Below are 16,416 nucleotides of genomic sequence, written 5' to 3' on the forward strand. Positions count from 1 at the left end.
GAAAAAAAATACGAACCAAACTTTTGATCTAATGATCGGATCTTCACGTTCTAGAACTCAATCTTAATGGTTCGAGAGGGTGACCTCAAATATGTTGATTAATTATTGCAGACAATATTTTAAAATACGAAATCAGACAAAAAAAAATTTTTTTTTTTTTTTCTTTTTTGAATAAACTGATTTAGACTGTAAGATGAACTTCCACTGATTTGGATTTTTGATCCCCAAAATATAGGGCTGTAAAATCTGGGAAATATTGTTCCAATGTTTTGAGCAGTAGAGCGGTCCCAAGTTTAGACTCCTTAATTTAAATTTCATTTTATGCGTATTTCATCATACCTCGTGAACTTTTAACCGAATATAAAAAATTCCGCACCCTATTATAAGATCTGTTTATTCAAAGATAATTCCATGCAACAAAAACAATTTTAGTGAATATTTATTGTTTTTTATTATTGTATTTAAATGATAAAAAACAAAAAATTCGAAAAAATTTTGAACTGAAAGGTATACAATTTTTGACATTATTTTGAAGAATGTAATTTTAAACTTAGAAAAATACAAAATTTGTGCGAAATCGATCGAATAGTTCCTGAGAAATTGGATTTTTTCAAAAAATAATTTCCTTAAAATTCGATTTTTCATGGACTATTCGATTTGTGTACTGTACACAACATAATGGTACTTAACGAAATGTGATTACCATAATGTTAATTATTATCAGCTTTCAGTTCAAATATTTCACTAAGCCTCGATGAAATGGGGAAAATTTTCCTTAAAATACGTTCTCAGGACAAGTATGTCAAGAAAAGATAATGTATGTCTAATTCATAAATCACTTGCTTAATTCAAAAGCGTGGTTGACTAGTTTAATGAAAATTTGAAGGTCGAAGGTTGCTGTACCATACGAAGATACTTTTTAATCTCTTGTAAATATGCCAACGAACTGGTTTCAAGGGTGACCACTGATCAGTGCCCATCCCTCTCCTAAGACTGAATGGTATTTAAATAAATACCTCTATACTATTTCAGCAATAAATAATGCAAATCTTAAAAAAATTTAAAATTTTAATGTAAATGTAAATTTTTAATTTAAAAAATATTTTTTTAAATTACTTCCTCACGCAAAACGAATCTTTCAACTATGTCGTTCTTTGTAACATTTTGTAAGTTTCTAAAGACTGCAAAAATATTGTGACATTCTAATTCTCTTGAGTGCTGTACTTTAAGGGCGTGAACTTATGTAGTGACATGCTGTAGCCTGTATGGCCTGTAGTGGCATGCTATTCATTAATTATCCACAAGCATTTGGACTTCCCTGCATGTTACGGTCTAGGACCGTATCTCCTGGTATGAACCGGGATTCTTGATTCAATTTGATTTACATTGAATGCCGACACCTACAGCACAATTTTGGAAAGCAGCAATAATTTTCACACTATTTTTATATTTTATATTATTTTATAACAGTCAACCCAATTTTGGGTATACGACAACTGATGTTCAACTCCATAACCTTGTAATTTTGAACCCAATCCAGAAGATAAGTGAACTACTGGACCAAGTATAGGAAAAAATGTGCCTTCATGGAGGACCTTTTGATGGAACTAACCCGCATTTGCGTTACATGGAGAAGGAAACCACGAAAACCTCCCATGGTTGACCTGACAGCAAGGGGACTCTAACCCAGGATCCGCCTACCACTGAGGCTATTTTACGTCAGCACTGTGGTTGGTGCAAGTCGGATACAGATTTCGCATCGATCAGCCTTCGGTTTGATTCGAAACCGGGTCACCTGATTGGGAGGCTGACGCTCTATCTATCCCCTGAGCCACCACGGTTCACTATTTTTATACTACAATATTTTGAATGTAATATGCTTCATTTTTAAAGTTTTATGGGTAGAGCCCATGTTACTTCCAGAATATAGACGACGCTGGACGTCATGTTGCGAGAACCGACAAGCCATAGATTAATATGGTGATAAAATGTTCAACCCAATGCTATATCCTGCCTGACCAACTGAGAACCTCTGAGACGAGGTGAATTACCGAATTAAGGGAGGGGCAGCAGTAGCAGTAAAATAGGTGTAGGAATTTATACGTCTTTTTCAAACTAGTTGAAAGAAAATACTCACGGAAATTGACGGAAAATTTGACTATAATTGCCTCTCTTGGAAAGTCATGGACAAAATTATATGCACTGAGATTAATGTATGCAAATTTGTAGGCATTGAAATTTAATGTATGCAAAATAGTATGCATTGTAACTCATGAATGAAAAATTGTATGCACTGAAACTAATTTATGCAAAATTGTATGAATAAAAACTAAAGTATAAAAATTTGTAGCAATGGCATTAATGTATGAAGGTTTGTTTGCATTAAATATAAGGTAGACAAAATTGCATTCTCTGAAAGTAATGTAGTCAAAATTGTTGCATTAAAACTATGTAAGAAAGTTTGTTTCTATTTAAACTAATGTATGTAAAAGTGTATGCTCTGAAATTACTTTGTTTGATATTGTATGCATTGGAATTAATATGTGAAAATTATAATGATTGAAACTAATGTATGCAATATTATAGCATTGGAACTAACGTATGCAAGTTTGTATGCATTGAAACTAATGTATGCGGCGAAATTAATGTGGGCAAAATTGTATGCACTGAAACTACTGTATGCAAAAATGTATGAATTGAAACTACTGTAAACAAAAATGTATGAATTGAAACTACTGTAAACAAAAATGTATGAATTGAAACTAATGTATGCAAAACTGTAGTATTAGAACTGACGTATGCAAGTTTGTATTGAAACTAATGTATGCTAAATTGCATTCATTGGAAACAGAATTTTTTTTAAAAAAGAGGCATGAAAATATTGAAATAATATATTTCAGCACCAGAATCTAAAAATATTTTTGGCTACTCGTCCCCTTTGATCGCCCTCTCCTGTTAACTCTGTATAGTTTAGCAACACAAAATCACGTAAATGTGCTATTGCATGCCAAACTCAAGTTAAAAAATTTACTAAAATACTAACCCAAGGTAATTAATACAGACAGAGTTGAAATTATGTGGGATGCATAAAACAAAAGGTATACATAATAAATAACAAAACGCCACTCAATCAAATGTTTGTTGAAAAATCCACATTTATGTAGAAAAGACAAACCAGTAGACATGCTAGAAAAATTGGGAAAAGTCACTAGGTCACCTCGGAATTTTGGAACCCGTATTTATCAGAAGATAATCACTTAGCAAGCAGTTTTATACCACTTGTATCATATCAAACGAATGACCACAGCCACATTATCAGAATTCATGGAAAAACATTTTGACCAGGCTGCGAAATTTTCACTTACCAGCTCGCCAATGGCGATCCAGTATTTAAGACTGTAAAGTATGGTTCATTTTTTGAAATGTTGAATTTTATATAAACTATATACTCGTAGATTATAGTGTCTCCAGTAAAATGGAGTTTGGGAGTGTTCTAATATCAAGAGATATTGTTTTTCTTTTATCTGGAACAAAAAATGCTGGATCACCCACTTTCCCTCTCCAAAATCATTAATTCTGGTAAAATTAGAAGGATTTTGCTTATAGTTACGGTTCCCCCTAACTCTAATGTGAACGCTATATTTAAGCTACACAGCGCAAGCGCAAAATTTTTTCTATAAATTACAGTTTCTCAGAGGAGTAGAAAATAAAGTTATCGTTACCGTTCGTGTAAGACAAACGCTATGCAAAATCTCTATATTGAAAACATAAGAAAACTTTATTTTGATTTTATAAACTTGACGCAATAAATTTATTTCGATTTTAAAGTTTCTGCAGTCTTTTATGAATTGGATCACCAATAAGTTCTTCATTAGGATTATATGGGGGGGGGGGGGAGTTTTTTTCACTTCAAAAAGTGGGTCTAACCTTTACAAAGTGCATTTAACAGGCGATAATCGTTTTGCCTGAATTCAGAAGCAAGCAAAGAAGTTTGTCTGTTAAAATTTTAAAGAAATTGTTCATTGTTTTCATGAACGTTAAATTGTAGCGAATAAAAATTCTAGTGTGGCTCGTCTCTAAAATTGAAATGAATGCCTTGATTTAGACCCAAATACAAGTCATAATAGGGTGTAAAGTTAATAAGTTTCTTACACAAGCCACTACAAAGCATTGCCGGTAAATAAGATCGTAGAACAAAAAAAAAATTATAATTTAGGACCAAACATGTCGTTCTTTACAAGGAAAGTACTTACAGTAGCATTTATATTATATTATATTTTCTTGTGTTTAAAATTTTTGAGTATATTATTCAACTCTCACAAACCCACCTCGACTTACCCTCGAACTCAAAGATGATGAGGGTAGAGAATGAAAAAAAATAAAAGAAAATAGCTTTTCAAACACAAGAGAAAAACCAACCTTGCATGCCAAAAATTCTTGATCGCTTTCCAACTAACAAATTTTGACTTGCATTCCAGCAGGGAAAACTGTTGCTTTTTTCGAATGACTCAGGGGTAAAATAAAGAGAAAAAAATGAATTTAAAAAAGAAAATAAAATAAAAAAACACTCGGGGTGTGGGGTAATTGCCCAAGGGTTAGAGTGGGGGGTGAGGCAAGCCCTAACTCGATTTCCAGAGGACCGCACAAGCATTTTAGAGTCTTTTCAAGTACATTAAGCCCAGATGACAATGGACAAGGAGAGGGATGGCGTTTTAAAAACCTTGTCGTAACACGTTTGAAAGTTTTTAGAAAATGTTCAACGTTGTTTGGTTTTTATTTAATTTTTTTTTGTGCCATCCCATCCGTTGCTTCCATTTTCTCCGACGGCCAGGCCATCATCTATCTTACGGACATTTTTACGGCAGCTACTAAACGCTGCGATCTATGGAACTTCCTCTTAGATTTTAAATTCACTGTATCTTTTAGTGGCTTGGGACATCGCGGTTTATGCCTGAAGTTCTTGGAAGGATATTATCTATAGCAGAATGCTCCAACATTCACCATTAATGGATACAGATAGTAATGTGGGTATTTCGACGGGTTGATGTAAGATGAAACTAAAACTAAATTTAATTTTCATACTTATATGTTTCTGAAACATTTTTTGAATTGAAATTCTGAAATGCATAGCACAACAAAAACTAAATTCTAAAATTTTTCAAATGAGCAGAACCAATAACAATATTTTAAATGTTTTGCTCAATGCACAACAGTTAATTAAGCTTTTATTTATTTAATCAAACAAAGCGCACTAGCAAACACTCAGCCCCGTTTTTTAATGCTATTTTTTGATAGCCATGGTAGGAAAACCGCGCAATTTTGTCCTTGGTCAGATGAAGTGGGCAGCGCCTGAGCTGGTATCCCTCTTTCCGAACTTCCACACCATAACCATCTAAAGAACTTTCACCTACGATAGATTTAATGCGTACCTAGCATCATATACTCACTGGTTATTGAGTCGACAGCCAGGGTCAAACTCACAACCCCCGGTTCTTGACTAACGGAGTAAGAGATTGCTTTATCTACTGTGTTACCGACTCGCACCGAAAAATCAGAACTCTGAACCATAATAGGATGCAAATTATGTGCAACCATAATAATGCGTTAAACTGAACCATATTTTCTGTCAATTTGAACAATGAAATTTGGAAACAAAGTTTATGAAGTACAATTACGTGATTAAACTTAAAATCATGCCATGGTTGCAGTAAATTTAAATAATAGTATGATTTAACACGCTCTGAAATTCCTCATAATGCATAAGCAAAGTTTTTACTTACAGGTTCAATCCATTAGTTAAATTTAAGGATAATTCAAGTACAGAAAATATTATGTTTTATTAAAATTTACGATCTATAAAACTGCATTAATATCACACATGCGTTTAGTTGTAGAACTTCGCATAAAACAAAACCAATATATAAAATAAAAATTGCAGATCCTCACGTAAACTACAGTATTTATGTATATTTCCATCTGCTCTTTTCCGTTAAACTAAATTCATGATATCGAAGAGGGCTAAGAGCTAAAGGTTCCAAAATGAAGATAAACGCAAGCTCGCGCTCTGTTTGCTTATTTATTTATTTATAGTTAGGCATACAAATGTAGGCTTGTATGATCGTTGCAAAGGGCGACTTATGAGTTGTTGTCAAATTGAAGTTAAAGAGGAACATCGTAATGATACATTCAAGGTTACGGTGAAATTCGAACCCGCTACCTTCATCCTACATAGCGTTTGGTGGAAGGACATGACCTCTCCGACAAACCGCCCCTTCTTGTTCTGAAATTGCTGAAGAACCTCAGCATTTAGATACGAAAAGCATAGGAGGGCATAATCAAGTTATGGACAAACCCAATGCCTAGTGGGCTGACGTATTGCTTAATATTGCCTTATTGAAATTACATACATTTGCATGCTTTGCTGCTCAATTTAGGCTTATAAACCTTTGTCAAGTAGAAAGACATGAAGAACAATTTAGAGAAGGACATCACGAAGAATATATCGGGTTACGGCGGGATTCGAACCTGCCACCTCCACGCTTCACACTGCGTTTGGTGGGCTATACCGCTCTGTCAGGGAGGCTCTGACATAAAGTATCCTCACTAGTTAACGAATCATGGGTTAGAGCCCCCTTGTCGACAGGCAAACCATGGGAGGCTTTCATGGTTTCCCTCTCCATTTAACGCAAATAACGTTCCTTCAAAAAGTCCTCCACGGAGGCAAATTTCTCCCAATACTTAATCCAGGAGTTTCCTTGTCGTTTGGATTGGGTTGAAAGTCTTAAGGCCATGGTGTTGTTGAACATTGGTAATCGTAAACTCAAAATTGGGTCGGCTGTTCAACGACGGTTATAAAATAAAATAAAACGATTAGTGGGACGTGCGCTTTTATTTTCTATCTGATGATGTGTTCAATTTCTTAGCACAGAACTGAGGTGCCGGTTTGACTTATATTCTCTACATCGAGACTAGAAGAGTTCGAACTCACGACTTCTCACTCTTACGGAGAGATGTAGCTTGATCTGGTCGATCAAGGCATTTGAAGTTCTTCCTTAAAGTATGATGTCGAAATATGTAAACGCAACAAATCAAGACAAAAGATTGTAAACAATTATCAAAATTTGTTGAATATTTGTTTTTCAAAAATTAAAATCTATTTAAATTACATCTGAGTATTCCATAACTTTTTGAGTTCTCAGGTTTTGAACCAGAACTCGCAAAACTCTCTGTCACGCTCAGGAATTCAGGTTTTCGATTTGCTCAACATGAATAATCATTTTAAATTATATTGATTGGCCTCTCAGTCGGTGTGGGGGGTTAAGTTCTCTTCTACAGCAACATCGGACGGGGCTCGGTTCCCTGTGCTAAAGGCTGAATGATTTATCCCCGCAAAATCCTAGCCCTTCAATTCAGTTAATTTAGTTTAATTATTTAAGTTGCGCTAGAGCTACATTAACTCATTTATCAAAGTCATTTAAACCAAATTCCCCTGAAATAAGCAAAAAATAAATGAATAAAAAATTTGAAAAAAATAAATAAATAAATAACTTTCGTCCAAGAACGTTCCCAAAATGAGTCTTGCAGTTTCTTAAAAATAATTTCACGTTCTATTTCTTTGATTGCCTGAGTTGTAATCTGTCACTGTCACCAACCGGACAAGATTGTCCGAAATCACAAAATACAAATCCTGTCCTCCACAGGAGACAGTTTTTTTTTTTTTTTTTTTTTTTTTGACAACTGGATCTGTCAAAGATTCGTAAAGCTCCCAAATTATGAATGAATAAAAAATAAAAAAAATAAGAAATAGAAGAAAAAATGTATGAGAACGGGGTACGTATGAAAAAATGTATCTGAAACCGGACACGTCAACTCAAGAGATTTTTTTTTTCTTTGACTGTTCAGATGAACAATTTGTCCAACTCAATAGCTTTGAGACGTCCTGCTGTTTACAAATTGTTAAGATTCATGGGTGCGTTTTGGCGATAAGTTTAGCGAGACTGTTTGGCGGATATTAACAAAACTTGGCGAGTGAAAGTTTTACATCAAATTTTAAAATATAGCATTAAAATTTGTTTTTTTCAATAGATTTACAGCACTTGGTCCTAAATTTACTACCTTTTATATTTTTATAGATTTATAACGTACGTTAAATAAGTTTTTATTATTGCTAAAAATACACTTTATTATATCATTTCCATTCAATTGAGTATATGAATTTTTAGGGAACTGAAATAGCAATTTAAAAATTGAAGCTTGATGAGATTTAAGTATCGTTGCTGTTGCAATACAAACGCTTATTTGATAGATTTCGTAATCATAGTATTCAATCTGCATAGAACTAGAGCTGCACAATTTGCCATTAGAGACTGTCTAGGAAACGACCCTGAGGATGATCCGAAGACATGCCATCACAATTTCGATTCTTTGTATAGGAGATGGTTTCCCTGATTTGGTAGCATGTCAATCTGCGAGTTAATTGAGCACTCTGCAGTTGAAAAGTTTGTCGAGGACCAATCAGCTCCCCCTCGGTCCCTTCGCAGGCTGATTAAAGTGGTCACCCTCCTCTCGCTGACTGCTGCAGTGATGTTTGACTTCGGGAATCTACTGTGAACCGTGTCTTAACAATTATTTCACTGCGGTGCAGGTTTTGCATTTCACTTTATGTCCCCCTCACACGTTTGTTTTTCGTGAGCTTTGTAGAGAATCGTGATTGTTTTGCAAAAAATTGCACAGCTCTAAACTTCTTATGTGAGCGTGGGCGAAGAGACCTAAAAGTGTAAAAACTCTCTATTTATTTTAAATTTTTCAAAATGGACATTAGACATTAAATAGAATGAGTTTATTAGACATTATTATTTCCATGCTACTAAGAGTGTTAGAGAGCCTGGTTGGTAAGGCGTTGAGCCCATGTAAAAGAGTTCATGAGTTCGATCCCCACCGACTAAAGACTCTTCGTGTACGAAATGCTGACTAGTGCACGCTAAATCTGCTGGGGTCACAAAGTACTCTAAGTTTCCATCGCGAATCAATACCCCTGAGGGTACTGGACTGGAGATTGATTGTGCTGTGGTTCAGGTCAAAACTACGATCTGCGGATGGATTTTGTCTGAATGTATCCTCGCTTTAAAGCAGGTTGTGACGTAAGTGTGTGGCAGAAGTCAAAATCTTGGCCACAGACGGCACAACTGGAAAACAAGAAAACGTGCGCTACCTTTTTTTAAGACTTTTTTTAGCTTTAAGGCTTGTTAGTACTGACAAGTAGCGTAAGACAACAACAAGAGAAGCAATTTTTGAATTTTCCCTTGGACATAGACAATACAAAAATTTTAGCACAGCTTTAAAATTCCTACTGAGCGGATTTTTTCTAATTCCATATGGTTTCATACGCTTATTTTTTCATATTAGTTCCGAATTGTTAAATTGCGAAAGTAATATAGGTGTGGACTTTATTAAAAGGCCTCTACCCTATCGTCATCTTGGATTTTAGGATAATTTTTTGAATTCGTGACAATTTATTGTACTTCACAAACTTTTGTTGATATTGCATTATTAACCAGCACAATGCGTCGTAAAATAAGTAGAAAATGAAAGGGTCGTTCCATTAGATTACAAGAAATAGCGTTAGATAGTTTGCAGAACTTCAGCGGATTTTTTCCCGAAATTTTAAAACAATAAAACTATGCAATATTTTGCTTTGAGTAAGTAATTTAAAACTGCAGTTTTCAGATTTTTACAAATCTAATTTTACTGCAATTTAAACTGATGAGAACCAATTCACACAACGCTAAACAATTCTTTTAAAGTCAATTACATGAAAAAGATACAAAATCTTGATCAAAAATTTATAAACAGGCAACTATAAACTATTTAACTACCTATCAAAAACTGTTGATTACAGAATTGTATTGGCCTAATTTTGTCACAATAAAATTAATAGAGAATCTAAAATGCGTATAATAATAACCGTCTAAATTATTTTACAGTAAAATGCCGTATAAATAATTTTAAATAATTCCTCCAAGTCTGATTTTGTGATAGCCTTGTATTTTGCACGTAGCGAATGATACTGCCAAATAGAATATCTATCCATCATCAGTTTATTCGTGAAAATTAAATTGTAGAAAAATATGTTTAGAATTTTCTCTAATTTTACTATGATACACAACCATTTTAGTTTGACATGCCATAGTTCTATGTTTGCTATATAACAAAAGACAAGGCAGTATTATAAAGAATAGTAAGTTTGAACATTGGGAATTCGATAACGTGAACAAGCTCTTTGCAAATAATAAGCAATCGCAAAATTTCAGTAAGTTTTGTTTTGAAATACGAATAAACATTTTTAAAAACTAAAATCATAAAGCCCTAAAATCAAAGCAATTCATGCAGACACAACATACAAATTATATTTTAAATTACTATTTTAATAAGTAATTATAATACGAGTGAAATATATTTAGTTATTTACCGTTCTTAGAAAATATCCTGTCTGAATGAAAACGCTTGTTTGTTTGGGTCTTTTATTTGTCGCTTAACGATAGTCTTCGTAGTTTCTTTTGCAGTTTTAAATTTTCAATACTCAAGATATTAATCTTGATAAATAATAAATAGAAGTAAGAAATTATAATACTATCTATCAACATTTATCCTTAATAGTATTCAGCAACAAAGAAAGTAAACATAATATATCTTTTGTTTTCATTAATAATGTTATCTTTTCAAAATTGAGAATTTCTTTTGGTTTCAAATTTCGATTTACCCTTGTTTGCAAAAGTGGTTAGTTTTGAATATCTGTCTTTAAAATTGTGAAGTTTAACAGTAATGAGTATTATTTAACATGAAATAAAATATATGTTTTCGACTTCTTATGATTATAAGTGGATGAAAATGTGATATTGATTTTAAAATAATAATCCACTTGGTACTTTTAAAAACATTTCACTTTTATAATTCAGAACAAAGTTTTATATTCGAGACTTATTTCGTTACAAGGAAGGTATGATAATGTCCCAGTACAATGAGATAGATACCAATTACAAATATATATGTTACAGCATCTTATAAATGAATTATTGCATACCTGTATTGCGGTCCTTAGGATTACTACGAAACCCTTTCATTGAAAGTATGAAGTGATTTCCATCCAGGCCCAAAGAGTAGAAACAGCAATTATAAACCAATCTAATATCAAAGACTCTTTACCTTGGAAAGAGTTCGTAAAAAATTCCGATTGTATTGTAATAAGTAAATAGAAACTTTTCAAATGCTTCCGAAATTTAGCGTTTTTATTTTTCTTTTCTTTTTTGAAGATTTTATAATAACATATTAATATCGTACTAAGGTTATTTTTCAAATGCTTTGTGATCACCAGAGATAAATTTTTTTAAGTGAATAGTAAGCTATTTCTATTACTGTTGTGCGTTCGTAACAATTATTCATGACTGTTAAAGTTCAGCCTACTTAGCCTGCGCCATCTGTGCTAATCATAAATATTACCCAAAGCGTAATTCTGATAAAAAGCCTCCTTTTGGAAGATGATAAGAGTTAGTGCTTTAATTTCTTTAAAAGGAAAAAAAAATGCCAACGTTACTTTAACGCTGCATTGTGTGGGAGCATGAAAATTTGCAAATATTGAGAATTTTTCATTGATTTTGACTCGAAAAATCTTACCAAATTGGTGGTTTTTAAAATTTCGTAATTTTTCCTTTTTTTTATATAATTATCTAAGCTATCCATTCATTCTAAAACCAAGTTAATTCTTTACGGTAAGATGATATTTTACAGTTTAAAATAATGGGTGATGCCTTCACTTAACTGCTCTTAAAATGGGCCTATTTTATATTAGTTGGCGAAAAATCTTCGAAAAAACTTTTTTTGATAATACGTGCAAGTAAATATCAATTCAATACCCGCTGAATGATATATATGATAAAACACTTTATTGAAAAAATACTTTTTTTAAAACATAAAATAAAATTATTTTTTATCACAATTTCCATAGTTTGTTGTCATGTCACATGCTTGCCTCATTTTAAACCAAGAAAAATCAATTCACAACGATTGGCGACAATTGTGGCAACATGAATCGAAATCCATTGTCCCCATCATCTTTATGAAATATGCCAAACTATAGCAAACCTATCTTGACAATTTGTGTTGCTTCGACTTCCTGTCAAATTTGAAGAGCATGTGACACGAGGCGCGTGGGCGAACAGGTCACTTGAAGTCACAGGTGATTTTCGATCGAATAAAAAATATAAATAAAAAGTATAAGGCGTCGTTAGAAGGATAAGGACGCTCCTCAGGGGGGCATAAGTCAAGGTACCTGCTCTTTGAAGTTGACAGAAAAGTCATTATTCTTTGAAACGCAGGTATCATCTTTTGTGATAGAAACAAATCACTTTTTGAGTATTTTTTTTTTCCCTTTGAAATTTCGTTTTTAGACAAATGTGAATTTGAATTTCCGGATTCTGAAGACATGAATGAATAGTATCTTGCAAGCTTTGGCGCATTTTGCAAGCGTTAGCATTGTACAAGGCGACAAGAATTGTTTTCAAAATCTGTTTTTGATCAAATAAATGCATATTTTTTAGGGATTGTAGTTTATATTGTATTAGTGAGCAACAAACTTATGAAGCATAATTGTAAGTCTTAAATTTATGATAGCTGTTTCGATGTTGTTGACAAGAATCATTGTGCCACAATAGTCTTATACGTGCCACATCAGGAACAGAATTTGTTTTTTTTTTTTTTATTATGGTTGCACTACAAAATTAATTCCTTTCTTAACAGTACCTCACTAGGAAAAAATTCTTGTCAGTGTCACATGAGAAAATTATTTATTTTACTAATGCAAAATTAAAAAAAATCATTTTTGGTGCCACATTAGAAAATTATTTTCTATTTTAGCAGTGCTACGTAAGAAAAAGATTTTCTGTTTTATTATTGTCCATTAGAAAATGAGTTTATCATTGCTATATCGGAAATTAATTTTCTAGTTACCCCAATGTCACATAATAGTATTTTTTTTATTAGTGCCACAAAAGAAAATAATTTTCCGTTAAACCATTGTAAAGTTAGGTTACTTTCTATTTTATCATTGCCACATCAGAATATTGTCCTTTATTTTATTAATACCACGTTAAAAAAGGATTTTCTGTTTTATCATTGTCACATTAGAAAATGAATTTTCTATTTCATCATTGCTCCATTGGAAATCGATTTTCTATTTAACCAATGCCATCTCAAAATATTCATTTTTTATTTTATCAGCACCGCAAAAGAAAATAACTATCATGTAAGAAATTTTTTTCTTTATTTAATAATTTTCGATTTTATCATTGCTTCTGTAAAAAGCGATTTTTTTTTATTTAATCAGTGTCACATCAGAAAAAAATAATTTGTTTTGTCAGTGACAAAAGACAAGAAAAAAAAAACTGCTTTTTTACACGATACTCTTTCACCGCAGTTTCTTAACAATTCCTCTTATCGAAGCTCCTTCGCCAAGTAAAGTAAAACAGCCCCAGTTTTGTTCTCTTGCACTAGAATCAAAATAATAATTTTAAAATCATATACCATCTTGCTGTAAGGAATTATCTGGACTTTAGAGCAAATAACTTAAACATTTTAGAAGTTATTAAAATTTCTTAAAAATCCTAGGAGAAATCATTAAAATTAATGAATAATTCTCAATTTTTCCAAATTTTCATGAACCCAAATAATGCAGCTGAGTAGCTTTTTACTTTTTGCATGTAGAAAACTTAATTACAAACGTTTTTCAATTTCTACAAAACTGTGGTCTTTTTAGTTAGCATAGAGGGTGCTGGTTAAAAATGGAGGGAAAAAAAACGTTATTTTTTTCGACAACAAAGCTTTCAAATAACAACTTTAACTTCTGATAAACGTCAGCATATTGTCTTGAGCCGCGTTTGCCTTCCAATGAGGTGAACTGAATTTGAATCCCGGCGATGACTCATCGATACGAATCCGCATTCGACTTGCACCGAACACAGTGCTGACGTGAAATATTCTCAATGGTAGACGGATCATGGGTGAGAGTCCCTTTGTCAGGCTAACCGTGGGAGGTTCTCGTGGTCTTCCTCTCCATGTAAAGTAAATGCGGGTTAGTTTCATCAAAAAGTCCTCCACGAAGGCAAATTTCTCCCAATACCAGGAGTTCCCTTGTCTTCCGGATCGGGCTCAAAATTACAAGGATACGGAGTTGAAGATTAGTAGTCGTAAACCTAAAATTGGGTCGTCTGTTCAACGACGGTATTAAAAAAAGCATATTGTCTTACTTACAAATGTGTAATGTTCATATAAAAAATGTAAGAAAAACTAAACGAAATAAATCGTAGTATTTATTTAAGTACCACAAAAAAATGAGCTGCAACAGTAAATATATCTGAGAAATATGATACAAATGATAGAAACACAATACACAATTCCATTAAACAAAATCAGCATACCTAATATCCTCAATGATATTTTAAATGCAATGTTTGCTTAATGAATAGGAAAACAATTTTTATTGCACATCACACTGATCAAAGAACAGGCAAATATCGGTTGCCTGCTTTGTACTTAAGATTTTTACAGATTTTGATAAAAATGTGCCAGCTTTCGAATCAGCTTTCTTTTAAAGTAAATTTTAATGGATAAGGCAAATATAGATCAAGACAATTGAGAATAATTTTTATTGCATTACTTCGAGGCCATATTGGGAAATAAAGGCATAAATCGCAGATAAAATATTTAAAAGAAAAAATAGTAAAAATGACTTTCTTTTTATTAGTTCTTAGAAAAATTCATAAGATTAGAATAAACATTTTCCTGGCAAGATTTTTTATAAGCTGAAACGGTAGCGAAAACAATAAATTATCAGACAAATTCATAAATTTGCAACCACTTTTTATTTCTACTTTTTAGTTGAGGAGTAATAAAGTGATAATCCACACTTTTTCGAAAGGGAATACAGTCAACCCCGCTTAAAGGAATACCATCGGTTCCAGCCAAATCTATGCGATTAAGCGGGTTATTCGATTAAAAGGGGAATGCAATATTCAGTCTAAAATTCTGAATTTTCAAGAAATTTTACTTTTTAATGGTTTAGTATCGCGGTTTGATTAAATAAACTCACTTATATGATCAATAAATAATTATAATTAAAACTTTCTTCCTTAGTATCATAAAAAAATGTCATTTGCAGTTACATAAAAATAAATCAATGTTAGTAAAAAGTATCATGTAGGAACTAAAATATTATTTAAACCTATCCGAAAAATTCTATAATTGAAGACTTTTTTATACCGGTTTAATTTTTCAGTTTATCAAGATTAGATATTCCCTTTTTGTTTCTACAAAAATTTTCATAACTTGTGCGTATTCCTTTCAAACACATGCAGAATTTTTTTTCTTTTAATCTTTGAAACTTGAGAAATTCCTAATTAATGCGCTATTTTAGTTGGGGATTTCTTTAAAATTTATTGTTTCTAAGATTCATTGTTTTTTTCCGATAGATTTAAATCATTCTTTTTCGCGCTCAACTTGCAACCAACTCAAAATTATTCACTGGATTAAGCCGTTATTCCACTTAAGAAAAAGACACTCTTTACACTAGTGTATTAGGTTTTTAAAACTTTTTCTTATCAAAGCTAATAGTGCATCAAGAGGAGACCACAAGTCTTGACCTAAAAACAAATCACTCTATCCCTTTTTTACATACTAAATGATGTGTGAGTGAAGTAAGTCAAAGAGGGGTGAAACCCCCTTCGTTTACTTCAATGTATAACTGGCAGCAAGATTTGGTTAATTTTTCAACTTCATCCCAAGCACCTACTATAATAAGAAGTCCCTATTGAAATGACCACCTATTGTAACCATATCTTAACTGAAAAAGGGAAATTATATATTAGCTGGTGAAATATTTCTCTAAAATTAACAAATTTTTTTTCATTTCAGTACCACTTCTTTATGCAATTAAGCGGGGGCAAAAAACAACAAATAACCGTTTAAACGGGGAAGTTCAACATTAGTTTAATGTAAAATGAATTGGTTCCATTAAATTTTATTCATATAAGCGGGTTATTCGATTATCCGAGGGGCGATTAAGTGGGGACGACTGTATTTTCACATTAGACTGATCTTCAGTGATGCTTTCAGATAGATACTTTCACGGAATAACCAGAGAATTTTTACTGAATAACAGTATGATAAAGTGAATGGTAACATAGAAATCTTTGTATCGTTTATCGAAGACGCTCATCTGATTAATTTTTAAATGTGGCTTATTATTATCTTACCCAATCTCTTTCAATTTGTTGATTTTTTGGGATTCTTAGTTTTAATTTTTCTTTAGTATTTAATCCTGGCTGAAATACTGCTCATCCTGTACTAAAATGTACTTTGAAACATATA

The 16,416-nt window shown here is 32.5% G+C and overlaps 1 long non-coding RNA gene across 1 annotated transcript in view; it reads right to left on the reverse strand.

Annotated features, from left to right (window-relative positions):
• Nucleotides 1-11,255, reverse strand: part of LOC147807347 (uncharacterized) — a 39,410-nt gene extending 28,155 nt beyond the window's left edge. The window contains exon 1 of the long non-coding RNA XR_015435627.1: nt 11,081-11,255. This is a non-coding gene — a long non-coding RNA (uncharacterized LOC147807347). The remainder of the gene's footprint in view (nt 1-11,080) is intronic.
• Between the last annotated feature and the right edge of the window lie 5,161 nt (nt 11,256-16,416).

This window comes from Parasteatoda tepidariorum, chromosome 7 (assembly GCF_982258835.1).
Source record: "Parasteatoda tepidariorum strain Cologne lab strain chromosome 7, Ptep-v5.0, whole genome shotgun sequence".
Classification (NCBI taxonomy): domain Eukaryota; kingdom Metazoa; phylum Arthropoda; class Arachnida; order Araneae; family Theridiidae; genus Parasteatoda; species Parasteatoda tepidariorum.